This window comes from Pseudophryne corroboree, chromosome 10 (assembly GCF_028390025.1).
Source record: "Pseudophryne corroboree isolate aPseCor3 chromosome 10, aPseCor3.hap2, whole genome shotgun sequence".
Taxonomy (NCBI): Eukaryota; Metazoa; Chordata; class Amphibia; order Anura; family Myobatrachidae; genus Pseudophryne; species Pseudophryne corroboree.
Window position 1 is genome coordinate 121,739,447 of NC_086453.1, and position 22,343 is coordinate 121,761,789.

The window sequence follows — 22,343 nt, forward strand, 5'->3', positions numbered from 1 at the left end:
ACTCTCGGGGGTGCCTATCCCTAACCCACCCTACCCGCAGCCTATCTACCCCCAGGGGTGCCTAACCCTAAGCTCCACCCCACCCGCAGCCTAAACTTAATCCCCCCGCCTAACACCTAAACCTAACCCTCTCGCCTGATGCCTAAACCTAACCCAATCTCCCATGCAGCCTAACCTCCCCCGTGGGTGCCTAACCCACCCTATCCGCAGCCTAACCCTAACCTCCCTCCACCTGCAGCCTAACCCTAACCCCCTGCCTGATGCCTAAACCTAACCCCCCACCTGATGCATAAACCTAACCCTCCCTCCCCTGCAGCCTAACCCCCCCTCCCCCCTGTGCCTGATGCCTAAACCTGACATGCCTTGCCCAGCCCTAAACTTATGATCGTGGGGATATGGGCATCGGTATCCTTGCCCATTCGGATTTCCAACGTCGGGATTCTGAAGAGTGTCGGGATCCCAGTGTCAGTATTCTGACTGCTGTAAACCCGACAGCCGGCATCTTTACTGCATCTCCTAATAGGTAATGCATATGTCCCAACATTTGGAGCATATGTCCGCAGCTCTTCTCCCAGGGCAGCTATTCAGGGATCACCCACTGCATGTAGACGAAAAGGAAGAGATGAAAAATCAATGTTAGTGGATGAACAAGCGGAGAGACAAAATGGAAACATCGGTGTGGTTGTGTAGAGAGAAAAATCTCTCTATGTAAATATGTTACTCTAACTACTGAGGACATGGAAAATACCTAAAATAAGGACAATTATCCCTAAGGGCCCATTGTTTTTATACAATACACGCATTGGGGGGATAAGTTCTCTCTTATAGTAATTAGTGGGTACCTTCAGAAAAGAAGTTTGAGCAGTAAAGAATAAAAGATATAAATTGCTAACATTTAGGAGTCAATCTAATTAGGTACGAGTTACCATTGCTGCGATGTTTCAGCAGCATCCAAACTCACACCCTTCGTGGCCAGATTCAGCCTATGGGGCTACCGGAAAGTGCGGCTGTTGTAAGACAAACTCGCACCTAATTAAACTGACCCCTTAGTTGATAAATGTGATAAATTAGTAAAATATAATGGTGTAATTGTGGGCCTGATTCAGTTGTGGTTGTTGAAGCGATCACTGCTGCAATCTTGTCATTCACAATTGCATTGTGAGTCTGAGCAGTCGTAGGCTGAGCAAGTCTCCTAGACACAGGGGGCTCTCCAGCAGCAACACAGGTCACAATGGGTAATTTATGCATGCACATGGAATGGCGTTTGCACGGACCTGAAATGCCTGTACACAGTTAGCCACCCCCATTCCCACCTCAAACGCTGACTTCCTGTCAATCACTTTGCGATGGGATCCTCTATGTGAGCTTGATTTCATTTTGTGCGCAGTGCAGCTTACACGCATGCGCAGTGAAAAAGCATTGAGCCACTTGGTGCAATAGCAGCTCTGCATCCGCATCTGAATCCGGCCCCCTGAGCGGCAAGGAGAAGGGCTCTAGGGAAAGGACTATGGGGGTAATTCTGAGTTGATCGCAGCAGGATTTTTGTTAGCAGTTGGGCAAAACCATGTGCACTGCAGGGGAGGCAGATATAACATTTGCAGAGAGAGATAGATTTGGGTGGGGTGTGTTCAATCTGCAATCTAAATTGCAGTGTAAAAATAAAGCAGCCAGTATTTACCCTGCACAGAAACAAAATTACCCACCCAAATCTAACTCTCTCTGCAAATGTTAAATCTGGCCCCCCTGCAGTGCACATGGTTTTCCCCAACTGCTAACAAAAATCGTGCTGCGATCAACTCAGAATTACCCCCAATGTCACCTTTATTATATGTAAAGATAGGGAAACAGTCACTTGTTACAGCTCCAATTCACTTATACCATTCTGTACCATTTCATCATTTAGTTATTCTATGGGGGAGATGTATCAAGCCCTGCAGAGTGATAAAGTGGAGAAAGGTAAAGTACCAGCCAATCAGCTTCTAACTGCCATGTTACAGGCTGTGTTTGAATAATGACAACTAGGAGCTGATTGGTTGTTAGTTTATCTCTCTCCACTTTATCACTCTCCCAGGCTTTGTACACCTGCCCCCAGGTCATTGATATACTGTAAATGTCAGCCATTTCACTATCTCCCCCGATCTGTATTGTTCTTCCCCCGATCTGTATGTTCTGTATCATGCTCTCCCCACTCTTCCTGTTTTTCTGTATTACAGTATGTACTACATCTCGCAACCCCCAAAAGTGTATGTCCTTCCTCTATATGTCCTATAGAGTACGCCACAATTTCTATGTTTTTGTATTGTGCCCCCACACGATCTGTATGTGCTATACCAAGTTGCCCCCAATTGCATGTTTTGTATTGTCCGCTTTCCCCCACCATAGACACTATGTTTTGTACTGTGCTCTCAATACCCCCTACCACACACACAATTACACTAGTATGGTAACTTACCTCCTGCATGATATTCTCCAGTCACTAATTCCTCTGTGACCCCTCCCGTCGTCTTCCACTGACACTTTGCAGATCTCTTTGCCAGTCACCCGACACTCTGCAAATCTCTTTGCCAGAACTTTGCCAAATGATGATCTAAATAACCAGAATTTCCTGGTCAGACATTCTATGTGTATAATTATACTACTAAATTTTGTTACGTACTTTCATTTTTATTCATTTGCAATTTATCTATTTTATTGACTTTTAATCCAAAACCCAAGATCCTTTCTCATAGAGTCCCAAGTTATCTGCTCCAGGTTTTATCTTCCCTAGTGCTAGGATCATGTTAGTATCATACCCTGGGCCTAATTCAGACCTGATTGCAGCAGCAAATTTGTTCTCTAATGGACAAAACCATGGGGGTAATTCCAAGTTGATCGCAGCAGGAATTCTGTTAGCAACTGGGCAAAACCATGGGGGTAATTCCAAGTTGATCGCAGCAGGATTTTTGTTAGCAATTGGGCAAAACCATGTGCACTGCAGGGGAGGCAGATATAACATGTGCAGAGAGAGTTAGATTTGGGTGTGGTGTGTTCAATCTGCAATCTAATTTGCAGTGTAAAAATAAAGCAGCCACTATTTACCCTGCACAGAAATAAAATTACCCACCCAAATCTAACTCTCTCTGCAAATGTTATATCTGCCCCCCCTGCAGTGTACATGGTTTTGCCCAACTGCTAAAAAATCTCCTGCTGCGATCAACTTGGAATTACCCCCCATGTGCACTGCAGGTGGGGCAGATGTAACATGTGAAGAGAGAGTATGGTAACTTACCTCCTGCATGTTATACTCCAGTCGTTGCCATCTCTGTGACCTCTCCTGTCGTCTTCAACTGACACTTTGCAGATCTCTTTGCCGGTCACCCGACACTCTGCAAATCTCTTTGCCAGATGATCTAAAAAACACAAAAGAATATCAATAAGCATAGTACTAGATTAAGTACAATAAACTGTCCATGAGTCAACCAGTTTCTCAATTTTCCTTAAACCAAACAAGATTCTTTCAAAGTTATCAATATCCCATTTATCTATTTTATTAACTTTTTCATCCCAAAGCCATGATCCTGCCTCATAGAGACCCAGGTTATCTGCATCCCCTGTATGTGTGCTTATCCTCCATACTGCCCTCTTTATTCCTGTAACGCTACATTTTTATTCCTAAATATATCATTCCTTCCTGCGCTTCTCCTATGTATGTATCCTTGTACCTTTATGCCCTGTTCTGTCTATCTTGTCTTGCCTTTCAGCGGACAATACTGCACTCTGTCTACCTTACCCCCCTCCATTGTACCCTGCTATGTAGGACTCACCTCCTACCTGTCTTCCTGCATGGAAACTGGAAACGTCAGCAGCTGTAGATAGAATGTTACAGGAAGAAGCATTGTGATGTCATGGGCTAGTGATGTCACAAGCTAGGTGTGATGTCACAGTAACCAGAAGCAAAGCTACAGAGTTACAGCTATCTTACATATGCATTTTATACATCAACTACAACTGGATATACAGTACATGAGTTTCTAGTTTAAAAAAAATGAGACTAGTGTAGAAAATGAAGTATAAGGCAATGTTATACAGAGTGCCTCAATATATAGGTAAAGGGAAAACATAAGTGACATGAATTTCTAGACTAAATCACTGCTTATATTTTATAAGGAAATAAAGCTGTTTATCTAAGAGGCTGAATTAATCATATTCCGTTATGTGTGTGTGTGTGTGTGTGTGTGTGTATATATATATATATATATATATATACACATATGTAACCCTGATTTAGGGTTTAAACAACACTTATACTGAGGTAGTTATAATATGGTGACTAAAATGGAGTATAAGCATATATATTATTCATATAAAAGTTAATGGATGTTGTAATACTGTATGCATGTTTTGAGGTAAATAATACAGTTCACATATATGTAATTGTATGTACATTGATGTAAATGTAGTGGTGAATACAATGAAGGCTTATTTTATGGTTTCACAGTGTATCTAAAGGGTTAATGTCCTTGTGCTCCTAACTGTCAATCACCTAGTGGGGTGATTGCCAGTGGGCGGGGCATCACCTCAGAGTGGGTCATGTGACTACTAGAGAGGGGTGGAGAGGTGCTGTGAGTGTAGCTGAGGGAGAGACTGCATATCCCTTGGTGAGAGGACATAGTTTTTTGCTGCTCCGGCCGTCGCCCGCATTAGAGCTGAGCAGTGTACATTGCGGCGGCCGGAGGGTGCTTAGTGTGTGTAGCCAGAACAGGGCTTCCTTACTGTAAAGGTGGTGACAGCAGCATTGAGACTCAGAACTGTTCATAGAACCCAAGATCAGCGCTAGTCAACTCACCCAGCAGTATTGGAAAGGCGCATCTGTGACAGGGAGACAGAGAGGGTTCCTTCCTACCTATTACCGGCACAAACTCTGACAGCCACAACAAAGAAGCCAGGACCAGCAGCAGAGGCTCCATTCTGTGTGGCTGTAAGTGTAAGGGAGGAGTCGGGGGAGCATCCTGCAGCAGCATCACTAGATGGTAGAAGTGTGAGTGCATAATCCAGCCATTTATATTACCCCTACACTAAGCACAGCAAGCCATAGGTGACTATTGTACATAGTCAATTTCATATTGGGACTAAGGACTCCAGGGCTAGGCCGCAATAATGGCTATTAAGCAGGAGGATAGTAATGGGTCACAGTAGTCAGAGTGACCTATAATTACAGTTCCATGTATGGCTTAATCATAGTGCTAAGGAGAAGGTAGAAAGCACTGGGTATATATATGTAACAGGAGGAGTGGAGTGAAACTTGAACTGTTTAACGCTTCATAAATAGTTTTAAAACTCCCCCATATATCAGCATCACATCAGTCAAAGGAGAGCCAGAGACATTGTTCCGCAGCGCTAAATAGAAAGTAACACCCTAAAGCTGCCACCTAATGTGTGTATTTATGCTCCTGAATTAGCAGAATTAGAGTCAAGGACATTAAAGGTAGCCATACTACAGTGACATTGGATGAATGTTAAAGCCTCTTAGCCACAAAGGATTAGACTATCATCCCGATTCAAGGACTAGCTTGTGGCACTTTAATACAACTGTGTTATAATAAGAATTTACTTACCGATAATTCTATTTCTCGGAGTCCGTAGTGGATGCTGGGGTTCCTGAAAGGACCATGGGGAATAGCGGCTCCGCAGGAGACAGGGCACAAAAAAGTAAAGCTTTACTAGGTCAGGTGGTGTGCACTGGCTCCTCCCCCTATGACCCTCCTCCAGACTCCAGTTAGGTACTGTGCCCGGACGAGCATACACAATAAGGGAGGCATTTTGAATCCCGGGTAAGACTCATACCAGCCACACCAATCACACCGTACAACTTGTGATCTAAACCCAGTTAACAGTATGACAACAGAAAGGGCCTCTTAAAGATGGCTCCTTAACAATAACCCGAATTAGTTAACAATAACTATGTACAAGTATTGCAGATAATCCGCACTTGGGATGGGCGCCCAGCATCCACTACGGACTCCGAGAAATAGAATTATCGGTAAGTAAATTCTTATTTTCTCTATCGTCCTAAGTGGATGCTGGGGTTCCTGAAAGGACCATGGGGATTATACCAAAGCTCCCAAACGGGCGGGAGAGTGCGGATGACTCTGCAGCACCGAATGAGAGAACTCCAGGTCCTCCTTTGCCAGGGTATCAAATTTGTAAAATTTTACAAACGTGTTCTCCCCCGACCACGTAGCTGCTCGGCAGAGTTGTAATGCCGAGACCCCTCGGGCAGCCGCCCAAGATGAGCCCACCTTCCTTGTGGAGTGGGCTTTTACAGTTTTAGGCTGTGGCAGGCCTGCCACAGAATGTGCAAGTTGAATTGTGTTACAAATCCAACGAGCAATCGACTGCTTAGAAGCAGGTGCGCCCAACTTGTTGGGTGCATACAATATAAACAGCGAGTCAGATTTTCTGACTCCAGCCGTCCTTGCAATGTATATTTTTAAGGCTCTGACAACGTCCAACAACTTGGAGTCCTCCAAGTCGCTAGTGGCCGCAGGCACCACAATAGGTTGGTTCAGATGAAATGCCGATACCACTTTAGGGAGAAAATGCGGACGAGTCCGCAGTTCTGCCCTATCCGAATGGAAGATTAGATAAGGACTTTTATAAGATAAAGCCGCCAATTCAGATACTCTCCTGGCAGAGGCCAGGGCTAGTAACATAGTCACTTTCAATGTGAGATATTTCAAATCCACCTTTTTCAATGGTTCAAACCAATGGGATTTGAGGAAATCTAAAACTACATTTAGATCCCACGGTGCCACCGGAGGCACCACAGGAGGCTGTATATGCAGTACTCCCTTGACAAAAGTCTGGACCTCAGGGACAGAGGCCAATTCTTTTTGGAAGAATATTGACAGGGCCGAAATTTGAACCTTAATGGATCCCAATTTGAGACCCATAGATAATCCTGATTGCAGGAAATGTAGGAAACGACCCAGTTGGAATTCCTCCGTCGGAACCCTCCGATCCTCGCACCACGCTACATATTTTCGCCAAATGCGGTGATAATGTTTCACGGTGACTTCCTTCCGTGCCTTAATCAAGGTAGGAATGACTTCTTCTGGAATGCCTTTCCCTTTTAGGATCTGGCGTTCAACCGCCATGCCGTCAAACGCAGCCGCGGTAAGTCTTGAAAAAGACAGGGACCCTGCTGTAGCAGGTCCCTTCTCAGAGGTAGAGGCCACGGTTCGTCCGTGAGCATCTCTTGAAGTTCCGGATACCAAGTCCTTCTCGGCCAATCCGGAACCACTAGTATTGTTCTTACTCTTCTTTGCCGTATGATCTTCAATACCTTTGGTATGAGCGGCAGAGGAGGAAACACATACACTGACTGGTACACCCAAGGAGTTACCAGTGCGTCCACAGCTATTGCCTGTGGATCTCTTGACCTGGCGCAATATTTGTCCAGTTTCTTGTTGAGGCGAGACGCCATCATGTCTACAATTGGTCTTTCCCAACGGTCTATTAACATGTTGAAGACTTCTGGATGTAGACCCCACTCTCCCGGATGAAGATCGTGTCTGCTGAGGAAGTCTGCTTCCCAGTTGTCCACGCCCGGGATGAACACTGCTGACAGTGCTATCACGTGATTCTCCGCCCAGCGAAGAATCTTGGCAGCTTCTGCCATTGCACTCCTGCTTCTTGTGCCGCCCTGCCTGTTTACATGGGCGACCGCCGTGATGTTGTCCGACTGAATCAACACCGGCTTTCCTTGCAGGAGAAGTTCCGCCTGGCTTAGAGCATTGTAGATTGCTCTTAGTTCCAGAATGTTTATGTGAAGAGACTTTTCCAGACTCGTCCATACTCCCTGGAAGTTTCTTCCTTGTGTGACTGCTCCCCAGCCTCTCAGGCTGGCGTCCGTGGTCACCAGGATCCAATCCTGAATGCCGAATCTGCGGCCTTCTAATAGGTGAGCCTTCTGCAACCACCACAGAAGTGACACCCTTGTCTTTGGTGACAGGGTTATTCGCAGGTGCATCTGCAGATGCGACCCTGACCATTTGTCCAACAGATCCCTTTGGAATATTCTTGCATGGAATCTGCCGAATGGAATTGCTTCGTAAGAAGCCACCATTTTTCCCAGGACTCTTGTGCATTGATGTACTGACACTTTTCCTGGTTTTAGGAGGTTCCTGACCAGATCGGATAACTCCTTGGCTTTTCCCTCTGGAAGGAAAACCTTTTTCTGAACCGTGTCCAGAATCATTCCTAGGAACAGCAGACGAGTTGTCGGGATTAAATGGGATTTTGGAATATTCAGAATCCACCCGTGTTGTCTTAGCACCTCTTGAGATAGTGCTAAAGCTGTCTCCAGCTGTTCTCTGGACCTTGCCCTTATTAGGAGATCGTCCAAGTATGGGATAACTAATACGCCTTTTCTTCGAAGAAGAATCATCATCTCGGCCATTACCTTGGTAAAGACCCGAGGCGCCGTGGACAATCCGAACGGCAGCGTCTGAAACTGATAGTGACAGTTTTGAACAATGAACCTGAGGTACCCCTGGTGTGCGGGGTAAATCGGAACGTGTAGATACGCATCCTTGATGTCCAAGGATACCATAAAGTCCCCTTCTTCCAGGTTCGCTATCACTGCTCTGAGTGACTCCATCTTGAACTTGAACTTTTTTATGTAGAGGTTCAAGGACTTCAGATTTAGAATAGGCCTTACCGAGCCATCCGGCTTCGGTACCACAAATAGAGTGGAATAATACCCCTTTCCTTGTTGTAATAGGGGTACTTTGACTATCACCTGCTGAGCGTACAGCTTGTGAATGGCTTCCAACACCCTCTCCCTTTCGGAAGAGACGGTTGGTAAGGCAGACTTCAGGAAACGATGAGGAGGATCCGTCTCTAATTCCAACCTGTACCCCTGAGATATTATCTGCAGGATCCAGGGGTCTACCTGCGAGTGAGCCCACTGCGCGCTGTAATTTTTGAGACGGCCCCCCACTGTCCCCGAGTCCGCTTGAGAGGCCCCAGCGTCATGCTGAGGTTTTTGCAGGAGCCGGGGAGGGCTTCTGTTCCTGGGAAGGAGCTGCCTGTTGGTGTCTCTTCCCTCTTCCTCTGCCTCGTGGCAGGTACGACAAGCCCTTTGCTCTCTTATTTTTGTAGGAGCGAAAAGGCTGCGGTTGAAAGGTCGGTGCCTTTCTCTGTTGGGGAGTGACGTGAGGTAAAAAAGTGGATTTCCCGGCAGTAGCCGTGGCCACCAAGTCTGATAGACCAACTCCAAATAACTCCTCCCCTTTATACGGCAAAACCTCCATGTGACGTTTTGAATCCGCATCGCCTGTCCACTGTCGTGTCCATAAGGCTCTTCTGGCTGAAATGGACATAGCACTCACCCGAGATGCCAGTGTGCAAATATCCCTCTGTGCATCACGCATATAGATAAATGCATCCTTTATTTGTTCTAACGACAGTAAAACATTGTCCCTATCTAGGGTATCAATATTTTCAATCAGGGATTCTGACCAAACTACTCCAGCACTGCACATCCAGGCAGTTGCTATAGCTGGTCGTAGTATAACACCTGCATGTGTGTATATATTCTTTTGAATAACTTCCATCTTTCTATCTGATGGATCCTTAAGTGCGGCCGTCTCAGGAGAGGGTAACGCCACTTGTTTGGATAAGCGTGTGAGCGCCTTGTCCACCTTAGGGGGTGTTTCCCAGCGCGCCCTAACCTCTGGCGGGAAAGGGTATAATGCCAATAACTTTTTTGAAATTATCAACTTTTTATCAGGAGCAACCCACGCTTCATCACACACGTCATTTAATTCTTCTGATTCAGGAAAAACTGTTTGTAGTTTTTTCACACCATACATAATACCCTGTTTTACGGTATCTGTAGTATCAGCTAAATGTAACGTCTCCTTCATTGCCAAAATCATATAACGTGTGGCCCTACTGGAAAATACGTTTGAATTTCTACCGTCGTCACTGGAATCAGTGCCCGTGTCTGGGTCTGTGTCGACCGACTGAGGCAAAGGGCGTTTTACAGCCCCTGACGGTGTTTGAGGCGCCTGGACAGGCATTAATTGATTGTCCGGCCGCCTCATGTCCTCAACTGACTGTTTAAGGGAAGATAAACCATCACGTAATTCCACAAATAAAGGCATCCATTCTGGTGTCGACCCCCTGGGGGGTGACATCTGCATATTTGGCAATTGCTCCGCCTCCACACCAATATCGTCCTCATACATGTCGACACCACGTACCGACACACACCGCAAACTCACAGGGAATGCTCTAATGAAGACAGGACCCACTAGCCCTTTTGGGGAGACAGAGGGAGAGTCTGCCAGCACACACCACAAAGCGCTATATATACAAGGGATATCCTTATATTAAGTGCTCCCTTATAGCTGCTTTAATATATATATATATAGCCATTAATGTGCCCCCCCTCTCTGTTTTACCCTGTTTCTGTAGTGCAGTGCAGGGGAGAGACCTGGGAGCCGTTCTGACCAGCGGAGCTGTGACAGAAAATGGCGCCGTGTGCTGAGGAGATAGGCCCCGCCCCTTTTTCGGCGGGTTCTTCTCCCGCTATTTTTCCAGTCAGGCAGGGGTTAAATATCTCCATATAGCCCCTATGGGCTATATGTGAGGTATTTTTAGCCTTGTATAAGGTTTATATTTGCCTCTCAGAGCGCCCCCCCCCCAGCGCTCTGCACCCTCAGTGACTGCCCAGTGAAGTGTGCTGAGAGGAAAATGGCGCACAGCTGCAGTGCTGTGCGCTACCTTATGAAGACTGAGGAGTCTTCAGCCGCCGGTTTCCGGACCTCTTCACGCTTCAGCATCTGCAAGGGGGTCGGCGGCGCGGCTCCGGGACCGGACTCCACGGCTGGGCCTGTGTTCGATCCCTCTGGAGCTAATGGTGTCCAGTAGCCAAGCAGCAAATCCACTCTGCATGCAGGTGAGTTTACTACTTTCCCCCTAAGTCCCACGTTGCAGTGATCCTGTTGCCAGCAGGACTCACTGTAAAGAAAAAAACCTAAACTAAACTTTCTCTAAGCAGCTCTTTAGGAGAGCCACCTAGATTGCACCCTTCTCGTTCGGGCACAAAATCTAACTGGAGTCTGGAGGAGGGTCATAGGGGGAGGAGCCAGTGCACACCACCTGACCTAGTAAAGCTTTACTTTTTTGTGCCCTGTCTCCTGCGGAGCCGCTATTCCCCATGGTCCTTTCAGGAACCCCAGCATCCACTTAGGACGATAGAGAAATGTATATTCGTGAACCCGTAAGAAGGACTGACACGTAAGAGACTATTAGTTTTAAAGTTAAAGGATTTGAGCTCGCTGTGACTATGATAAGAGAAACCATCTCTTGCAGATATATTTAATATAGACTCATCCTAAGAGACAACAATAATTTGAGGCATACAGGAATCGAAAAGCTATATATGCTCTGAACTATAGAAAGCATCAGCTACTTCAAATGGACACAAGGACGCAGCATAACAAAGGTTTATCATACCAGCTTCTTAGGAGTTTAGTTTAATACTGGACAACTACAGTAACATTTTTACTGAGGAAAGGATACAGATTCCTTGGTAATCAACTGTTGATGTTACTATCTATGAGCTAAATAGATACTTTCTGTTATCTGCCAAGGAGGAACTATAAGTAACCTTATAGGAGAAAGTAATCGCTACCATAAGTAGACTGAGCCAACATCTTTCTCTTTAACTGGAGGGAGAACTGATAGTTGATACTAAAACATAGTGTCAGACATTCTGTATTAACTGCTGTTATTTTTAGGAAGTTTATGGGCCCTTATAGTGCACTATCATATTAAGAGTACCCGGGTCACTCTAACACCTAAGGGTGTGTTGAAAAGAAAAAGGATTTGTTGTATTGCATGCAGGTACTGTGTATAGGCCTAATTGACCGGGGGTTAGCATGGATTAATGACTTAAAGGGGAATGTGTAATTGATGAAATGTTAATGTATACTTAATCCATTTGGTACTGGTCATTAAAGTGTTATACTTGCCATGTGTGTCTGGTCCGTCTGGAAGTTGATCTGAAGATCCTGGAAGAAAGAGACAGGTATATTAGATAATATATCTATGATATAAGGGAATCATCCCCTAAGGATAGAGATCAGGCTTACTCAAGCAAGCCTTAACGGTAGTTAAATACTACACATAGCTTGAGTGGAGGCACAGCTATTAGGTAACCATCCCTTAATAGAATACATAGACAGCTCTCGTTCAAGGTATTGAGGGTAGGGTTACATTTGGAGGCACCGCGTGAGATAGAAGTTACACTCAGGCCCTGTTACACCACAGGTGTCAGCTGCCATTAATTATTATTGATAAAGTCCTCACATCCCTAAAAATAAAATACAAATATGGGAAAGAAGCAAAGGAACAGGGAGAAGGTTGGACATAAAGCCATTGCTGTATCAGTTGGGAGAGTTGAAGCCAATAGAGAATGTAAAAGTATGGACAAACAAGAGTACCATAAGGGACCAGGCTTAAAGGAAGAGGTGACATGCAAGTTTGTGGGAACTTTTGTAAATAACCTAGGCGTGAAAAATGAAAAAATATTAGATGTCCCTGTAGAGTTGGAGAAGAGAAAGAAAAAATCAAAGGACAAGAAAGTCAGACTTGATCCCCACCTAAAGGATAGTGAGGGAGGTGTTAGTGACAACCTTGCTCATACTTTGGTCGCTAACATGGATTATGGAATGAAAGGAGATAAGAATGTTCTACCACTGAAAGAGAGAGTTCCAGGGGAAGTGAAGATAGATGTAGGTATACAGAGATTAGAAACTGTGCTAAAGCAAATAGCTGAGGATTATAAGAAACATGGACAATTAGTATTAGCTCTTCCAAAAGATCAACAGAAGGACCTGCTTTCCCTGTTTCCAACTTCCATTGAGGAACCAACAAGAAGAGATAGCCCAGTGGATCTACAGACCCCGATAGAGGTGATAAGACATATAGCACTGGACAGGTCTAAACATATTTATCAGTTGTTGGAGGTTCTAGATGAAACCCGATGGAAGCTAAAAGAAGAACAGATGTTTAACACCAAAATTGATGAGAGGAACAAAGAGCTTGAAAGAGAACTTTGGTTTATACAGAGAGAGATGGAAACCATGGCATCTGATGAAAGACAAACCAGAGTGGATCAGGAGCAACAAAAGTTGATAATGTACCAGCAGCAGGAAGACAATATTCATTCTCTGGAATCAAAAATAACTGAGTTGTCTGAATTATTGGAAGTGGGTAAAGAAACTGAAAAGGAGGATCATATTTGTCTGAATGAAATGAAAGAAAGACTGTCTCAGCTAGAATCTGAGAATAAAATACTCAAGGATGCCAACTTCCTAAACAACTGTCCTGAAGACCGTATCCATGAATTTTCTATGCGACCAGATACTAAGGACATAGCATTACAGACTGAGGTAGTGGATGGTATATTGCTGAGACAATCTTCTATGAATAAAGTTGATAGTAAAGGGACACAGTATATGTCTCTTAAAATGACTGGCACAGTAATATGGTTCCATGTGAAGAAAGGCTATGGCTTCATTAAAAGGCATGACACCGGAGAAGACATATTTGTACATTGGACATCCATAACGAAGAATAACCCCCTAAAACTGTTGTACAGTGTAGGAGATGGAGAGAAAGTAGAATTTGAAGTGTTGGAAGGGGAAAAGGGTGTACATGCAGCAAATGTGACTGGCATAGGTGGAGTACCAGTGAAAGGGAGTCGATTTGCTCCAAACCGACGAGGATCATACAGTTATTGTTATCAACCACGAGAAAAAGCGGTTGATGAAGGAAGTGCATATTCAGAACAAAGGCAAGGGAGAGATCCAGCTCCTTGTCATCCTTCTACAACCTTACATTACCGACCTCTCTCGAGATTCAATAGTAGAGTAAATCAGTCCCAGGATCAAGAAACGGAAAATTCAGATGCTAAAGACTTGATAACTTTAGAAGCTTCGTCAGAGAAAGAAACTAGTCTCAGTGAAAATCGTAGTGAGGTACATGATAACTTTACCCTAGCACAATCTCTTAAATCTTCCATCCGAAGTCCAGTACTAAAAGAAGTCAATAAATCAGGTGTAGAAGAGCAAGGGAAACCAGCACGATCAGAGAACACTATCCCTGGGAGGCATGAAGGCTATGTAGTTCCATCCCTTCCTATTTGGCCAACAGTTAAAATGGTTGAGATGAGGTGGCTTGCTAATGGATGTGAATGAATATATACTATTTTAGCATAGTGAGTAAGGTAGATGGTGCATTGGCACCTAAAGATGTTAAACAGTGATAATGCACCAGGGGGAGAAATGTAACCCTGATTTAGGGTTTAAACAACACTTATACTGAGGTAGTTATAATATGGTGACTAAAATGGAGTATAAGCATATATATTATTCATATAAAAGTTAATGGATGTTGTAATACTGTATGCATGTTTTGAGGTAAATAATACAGTTCACATATATGTAATTGTATGTACATTGATGTAAATGTAGTGGTGAATACAATGAAGGCTTATTTTATGGTTTCACAGTGTATCTAAAGGGTTAATGTCCTTGTGCTCCTAACTGTCAATCACCTAGTGGGGTGATTGCCAGTGGGCGGGGCATCACCTCAGAGTGGGTCATGTGACTACTAGAGAGGGGTGGAGAGGTGCTGTGAGTGTAGCTGAGGGAGAGACTGCATATCCCTTGGTGAGAGGACATAGTTTTTTGCTGCTCCGGCCGTCGCCCGCATTAGAGCTGAGCAGTGTACATTGCGGCGGCCGGAGGGTGCTTAGTGTGTGTAGCCAGAACAGGGCTTCCTTACTGTAAAGGTGGTGACAGCAGCATTGAGACTCAGAACTGTTCATAGAACCCAAGATCAGCGCTAGTCAACTCACCCAGCAGTATTGGAAAGGCGCATCTGTGACAGGGAGACAGAGAGGGTTCCTTCCTACCTATTACCGGCACAAACTCTGACAGCCACAACAAAGAAGCCAGGACCAGCAGCAGAGGCTCCATTCTGTGTGGCTGTAAGTGTAAGGGAGGAGTCGGGGGAGCATCCTGCAGCAGCATCACTAGATGGTAGAAGTGTGAGTGCATAATCCAGCCATTTATATTACCCCTACACTAAGCACAGCAAGCCATAGGTGACTATTGTACATAGTCAATTTCATATTGGGACTAAGGACTCCAGGGCTAGGCCGCAATAATGGCTATTAAGCAGGAGGATAGTAATGGGTCACAGTAGTCAGAGTGACCTATAATTACAGTTCCATGTATGGCTTAATCATAGTGCTAAGGAGAAGGTAGAAAGCACTGGGTATATATATGTAACAGGAGGAGTGGAGTGAAACTTGAACTGTTTAACGCTTCATAAATAGTTTTAAAACTCCCCCATATATCAGCATCACATCAGTCAAAGGAGAGCCAGAGACATTGTTCCGCAGCGCTAAATAGAAAGTAACACCCTAAAGCTGCCACCTAATGTGTGTATTTATGCTCCTGAATTAGCAGAATTAGAGTCAAGGACATTAAAGGTAGCCATACTACAGTGACATTGGATGAATGTTAAAGCCTCTTAGCCACAAAGGATTAGACTATCATCCCGATTCAAGGACTAGCTTGTGGCACTTTAATACAACTGTGTTATATGTATATTCGTGAACCCGTAAGAAGGACTGACACGTAAGAGACTATTAGTTTTAAAGTTAAAGGATTTGAGCTCGCTGTGACTATGATAAGAGAAACCATCTCTTGCAGATATATTTAATATAGACTCATCCTAAGAGACAACAATAATTTGAGGCATACAGGAATCGAAAAGCTATATATGCTCTGAACTATAGAAAGCATCAGCTACTTCAAATGGACACAAGGACGCAGCATAACAAAGGTTTATCATACCAGCTTCTTAGGAGTTTAGTTTAATACTGGACAACTACAGTAACATTTTTACTGAGGAAAGGATACAGATTCCTTGGTAATCAACTGTTGATGTTACTATCTATGAGCTAAATAGATACTTTCTGTTATCTGCCAAGGAGGAACTATAAGTAACCTTATAGGAGAAAGTAATCGCTACCATAAGTAGACTGAGCCAACATCTTTCTCTTTAACTGGAGGGAGAACTGATAGTTGATACTAAAACATAGTGTCAGACATTCTGTATTAACTGCTGTTATTTTTAGGAAGTTTATGGGCCCTTATAGTGCACTATCATATTAAGAGTACCCGGGTCACTCTAACACCTAAGGGTGTGTTGAAAAGAAAAAGGATTTGTTGTATTGCATGCAGGTACTGTGTATAGGCCTAATTGACCGGGGGTTAGCATGGATTAATGACTTAAAGGGGAATGTGTAATTGATGAAATGTTAATGTATACTTAATCCATTTGGTACTGGTCATTAAAGTGTTATACTTGCCATGTGTGTCTGGTCCGTCTGGAAGTTGATCTGAAGATCCTGGAAGAAAGAGACAGGTATATTAGATAATATATCTATGATATAAGGGAATCATCCCCTAAGGATAGAGATCAGGCTTACTCAAGCAAGCCTTAACGGTAGTTAAATACTACACATAGCTTGAGTGGAGGCACAGCTATTAGGTAACCATCCCTTAATAGAATACATAGACAGCTCTCGTTCAAGGTATTGAGGGTAGGGTTACACATATATATAGAGAGAGAGAGAGAGAGAGCTATACTAACTATACTATCCCATTAAACCAGAAAACTCACAAATTATACAGTTTCTGTGGCTGGCTGACCTCAAGTCTGCATTTCACCTGGTTTAATCAGCCACAGAACCTGTGTAACCCATGAGCATATAAAGAGGAGAAGAAATAAGAGTTGTCTTTTTTGTGGCGCACTAGAAATGTATTATTCAATACCAGCGTATATAAAACTGTAACGCGGGCCCGCAAGGTGACATTCACAGGGAATAGGTAATGACATCTACTCGACTTGTTCACACCCACTGGACGTGTTGGAAAGAGGTTGAGTGGACAGTGAGCGTGGCTGTGCCCTGTGGAACCACATGGCACCATTGTACCGACAGCCGGACTGCTGAGAACGGAACCTGGAGGGTACATAACTTTTTTGTTTTCATTTCATCTCATGACACTCCAACTCCATAACATTTCTTCCATTGTTTTTCCATGTCACAGAAACATTGCCTGTGTGTTACAGGTGACCATCCTAATCATCTCTCCTTCACTTCACAGTAATGTCATTGTTACTGATACATTATTTGGATCAAGCATCAAAAGGAAACGTAGGTATAAGAGCCTGGCCGGCATATCACTTATTGCATGACGACCTTGTGCCCGCGCTGTACTGTATGTAGACGGAGCATTTGGTTTTGCTAATGGGTTACATAGACTCCATAAGAGGACATGCCGACAGCATATTGTTGAATGTTGTTAACATGTATGATCTTAAACTCCATCTATAAATGTTCTGTTGCGAGACTTCCAATATGATCAGAATATTGCTACTGTCACAGATGATTTAGTATATACTAGCTGGAGTACCCGGCGTTGATTTTAAGAATGTCTGTTTACAAAAATAAATGTAAATATTAAACACACAGTATAAATAACATTGTAGATAGCTGAATACCCGTTCTTTGGTATAGGATGAGGATGGTAAATTAGAATGATAGTTTGTTAATTTACGTTGATTGGGGATCTAGTATATTTGCATATCTTGCTTCCCTGATGCACTTTGTGTAGTGGCTGCACCCCTTTTTGGTCCCCCAAAGGACCCTGCTCTTCCCACTATACAACTCTCAGTCTGTGGCTTCCTGCTACCTCCATTCCCCTCCTCACATCATGTCACTGGACCTGTCACATGCAGCCCTGTCATCACTGAGATATCATGCATGTCCTAATATAGTGTGTGCTGCTGGCCCACCCCTAGGGGTGCTAGTGGTGTGTTACCCTCACAGTGTTTGTTCCCAGAGTGTAAGTCATATGTGTACCAAGTTTGGTGTAAATTGCTCCAGGCATTCCAGAGTTATGCTGACTGCTGAAAAACTCTGTGCAGCTGCCTCACCCCAAGGGGTGCTAGGGCTGTCTTACCCCCACAGTGTTTGTTCCCAGCTTGCAAGTCATATGTGAACCAAGTTTGTTGTAAATTGGTCAAGGCATTCGGGAGTTATGCTGTCTCCTGACATACTCTGTGCTGCTGCCCCACCTCTAGGGGTGTCTAACCCCCACAGAGTTTGTTTGCAGATTGTAAGTCAGATGTGTACCAAGTTTGGTGTAAATTGCTCGAGGCCTTCCACAGTTATGCTGTCTGCTGACATACTCTGTGCTGCTGTCCCACCCCTAGGGGTGCTAGGGGTGTCTGACCCCCACAGTGTTTGTTTCCACAGTGAAAGTCATATGTGTACCAAGTTTGTTGTAAATTGCTGCAGGCATTCCAGAGTTGTGCTGTCTGCTGAAATACTCAGTGCTGCTGCCTCACCCCCTAGGGATGCTAGGGGTGTCTTCCTCCCACAGCGTTTGTTCCCAGATTTTAAGGCATATGTGTACCAAGTTTTGAGTACATTGCTCCAGCAATTCCTTAGTTATGCTGTCTCCTGATATACTCTGTGCTGCTGTCTGCCCCCCTAGGGGTGTTAGGGATTTCTAATTGTTTTAGTTGCCTCTGCTGTGTTTTAATACGCTCGTATGTAAAATGTCACGATCGTCGCTTGTAAACTGGATTTGTATAGAAAGACAGAATGACGGATTTTTGCTTTTATGTAGTAGATACACTTAGAGTTACTTTGATATGTGACGCAACATTTTATAACAAGTTCCAGGGATGCTTGGTGGCTGAATAAAAAAGTGTAAACTGGCGCTTATGTGTTTCTCCAATGATAATAATGACTGTGGATCAATTTCAATAAAAATAACATATAATTTATTACCTGTACATCACAAACTAAAAACTAAAAACACACTGAGCATATATATCTGATATAAAATTGAGGCATATCTGGAGCTAAGAAAATGTTTAAAGATGGCTGCTTTCAGTGTCCACAAAAGGATCCCGGACTAAGTGCCTTGTGCAAAGTTCTCTGGTAAGAGGAAGTATATACAGCTGGTATTACCCGTGTGGATGGAGGCTTCCAGAGGTATGGTGATTTTTCAGCAAGCAAGCTGTGGCAATGGAACCACCTGGGTCTCTCTCATCAATGCTGTGTAGATAGATTCCTCAGAGTTCAAAAAAGGCAGGTTTGAAAGTCCATATCTGGATCAGACTTGAAGGTGGAACACTTGTAATGGTCGTCGCAGCTTCAACACTTAACGCGTTTCCCTAGGTTAGGTCACCTAGCTTCATCAGAAGCTAGGTGACCTAACCTAGGGAAACGCGTTAAGTGTTGAAGCTGCGACGACCATTACAAGTGTTCCACCTTCAAGTCTGATCCAGATATGGACTTTCAAACCTGCCTTTTTTGAACTCTGAGGAATCTATCTACACAGCATTGATGAGAGAGACCCAGGTGGTTCCATTGCCACAGCTTGCTTGCTGAAAAATCACCATACCTCTGGAAGCCTCCATCCACACGGGTAATACCAGCTGTATATACTTCCTCTTACCAGAGAACTTTGCACAAGGCACTTAGTCCGGGATCCTTTTGTGGACACTGAAAGCAGCCATCTTTAAACATTTTCTTAGCTCCAGATATGCCTCAATTTTATATCAGATATATATGCTCAGTGTGTTTTTAGTTTTTAGTTTGTGATGTACAGGTAATAAATTATATGTTATTTTTATTGAAATTGATCCACAGTCATTATTATCATTGGAGAAACACATAAGCGCCAGTTTACACTTTTTTATTCTGAAATATTTTCAGGGACTGACAATCCCTTCTGGCAGCTGTGACAGCGCGTCTGGGCCATTTTCTTTTCTATGCTTGGTGGCTGAGCCCAGTGCATGGTGGAATGTCATGTGCGGATCTGTCTAGGAGGTCCTTGGTGCACTACAACTACCATCGTGTCATGTTTACTGGACTTCATTATAATGTGATGATTTGTTTTTAATTCATGTTAATTACTCATGTTCCATACATTTTCATTTCTACCACTTAATGTGCACATAACACAGTGTTTCTAGGGCCTAATTCAGACCTGATCGCTCGCTAGCGTTTTTTGCAGCGCAGCCATCAGGTCAGAACTGCGCATGCGTATGCACCGCAATGTGCAGGCACGTCGCACAGGTACAAAGCGGTTCGTTGCTCTGCGATGGGTTTGTGCAAAGAATCCATTCGCATGGGTGATCACAAGGAGATTGACAGGAAAAAGGCATTTGTGGGTGTCAACTGACCGTTTTCTGGGAGTGGTTGGAAAAACACAGGCGTTCCCAAGCGTTTGCAGGGCGGGTGTCTGACGTGAAATCCGGTCCCAGACAGGTTGAAGTGATCGCAGCGGCTGAGTAAGTCCGGGGATTCAGCAGGAATAGCATCATCAGCTCGCCTGGACTGGAAGCGTGTGGAACTGAGACATTACTGAAGATATGCCTACACCTTGGTGCCTGCTATCCTGGAGTCTCCGAGACATTGTGGGAGAATAGGCAAGTACCATATGCTCTATCATGCGTTGGGATCGTGTAACCGGCGGTTGGGATCCCAGCGGTCAGCATCCTGATGCCGGGATCCTGGCTGCCAGATTGCCGGTGGGGGTACGAGTGCAACAGAGCCCCATGTGGGCTCACCAAGAGAGCGTAGCTACCATAATTGCAGGGAGGGCAGCTGCTATTGGGCCCAGTGCTGAGAGGGGCCACCTTCCCTGTCACAGTTACATGTGTTATATACAGGGTGTAGCTACCATAGGTGCGAGGAGTGCAGCTGCTATGGGGCCCAGTGCTGAGAGGGACCACCTTCCCTGTCACAGTTACATGTGTTATATAGAAGGACGTAGCTACCATAGGTGCAGGGAGTGCAGCTGATATGCAGAGCTGAGAGGGGCAACCTTCCCTGTCGCAATTACAATTGTTATATGCAGGGTGTAGCTACCATAGGTGCAGGGAGTGCAGCTGCTTTGGGACCCACAGCTGAGAGGGAGCACCTTCCCTGTCACAGTTACATGTGTTATATACAAGGGTGTAGCTACCATAGGTGCAGGGAGTGCAGCTACCAGGAGTGGATTAGCCCACCAGGACACCATGACAGATTCCGATGGGCTGGTCCCATATCCCCCTCAGCCAGGCCAATTCACACTCAAGTTGGGGTGGCGCACACTGCTTACAGTACTTGTGGTTCATTGAAATGCAATCCGGAAGTTAGGCTAGCGGGCACTTCCAGGTGCCGCTAGCCATGAAAAGTGGTGAAGTTTTTCTACCAATGGGGGATCATATGAAAGTTAATAAGTCCAGCAGTATCCTCTCCCTGGCCTCGGCCAAAGGTCTCTTCAACGAACCCGGCCCAGGAGCTGCAGCAAAGCGATGGTTGGAGTTGGGTACACTACACCCGCTGCCACCCCTGCTCCCGCACTCTCACTGAACTGGCCAGAGCGGCGACTGAGCACTGAAGAGGACCCGGCAGAGAGGTTATTTTTAATTACATTGTTTGCATTATCATGATGGTGTAAAGGATAGGGTGTCCCCGGTCACAGTGTATGGTTTGGGGACTGGACAGGAGCAGGATGTACTTTGTTCTCAGCATGTCAGCTGACCAGGCAGCACTCACAGCCATCCCTGGGACAATCTCTAATGCAACGTCCTTCAGCCCTATAGCTGCCCAATGTCTGTCCATGATGATGGGCCTATTTATGCGGTGTCTACGAATGTAATGCTCATTGTAAGGGCTTGTATTTTAAAGTGCTGCTTGGATTTGTAAGTGTATGTGAGTTGGTAACAGCAAAAGCAGGAGCTGTGAGCCGAGTGAAAAGGAGGTGCAGTGAACTGCAACTGCTAAGTGGAGTATCCGTGCCGCAGGAGAGAGTACTACGGCTGCATAAAAGTGAAAGACCAAGAACCGCACAAAGATAGATAAGTATAAGCCAGCTTAATTATTGTATAAGTGAGATTGTTTGTCTTCTACTTTTTCTTTATGCTTCTTTTTCTTTGAGAGTAACAGGGAGTTAGACCTTACAAACAATATGGGAGGGGCTGTGATTGGGGACCTCACTCAGTGCATGTCGTGCAAGATGTATGCACACCTGGAGCTACCGGCCCAGTGTGATTACATCTGCACGAGGTGTATGCGAACGGTTGCCCTGGAAGCCCAGGTAACTGATCTAGAGCAAACCGTTACGCGACTGAGGGAGATTCACAATCTCGAGCGAAGTTTAGACAGAACGGTGAAGGAGTTGCGGGAGGGGTCACTGGTAGAA

The 22,343-nt window shown here is 44.7% G+C and overlaps 1 long non-coding RNA gene across 1 annotated transcript; it reads right to left on the bottom strand.

The window, feature by feature from the left end:
• Positions 1–343: 343 nt before the first annotated feature.
• LOC134965082 (uncharacterized) lies at positions 344–3,386 on the bottom strand. The gene is made up of 3 exons (XR_010188303.1): positions 3,269–3,386; positions 2,453–2,587; positions 344–598 (listed from the first exon to the last, which is right to left on the bottom strand). It is a non-coding gene; the product is annotated as an uncharacterized LOC134965082 (long non-coding RNA).
• Between the last annotated feature and the right edge of the window lie 18,957 nt (positions 3,387–22,343).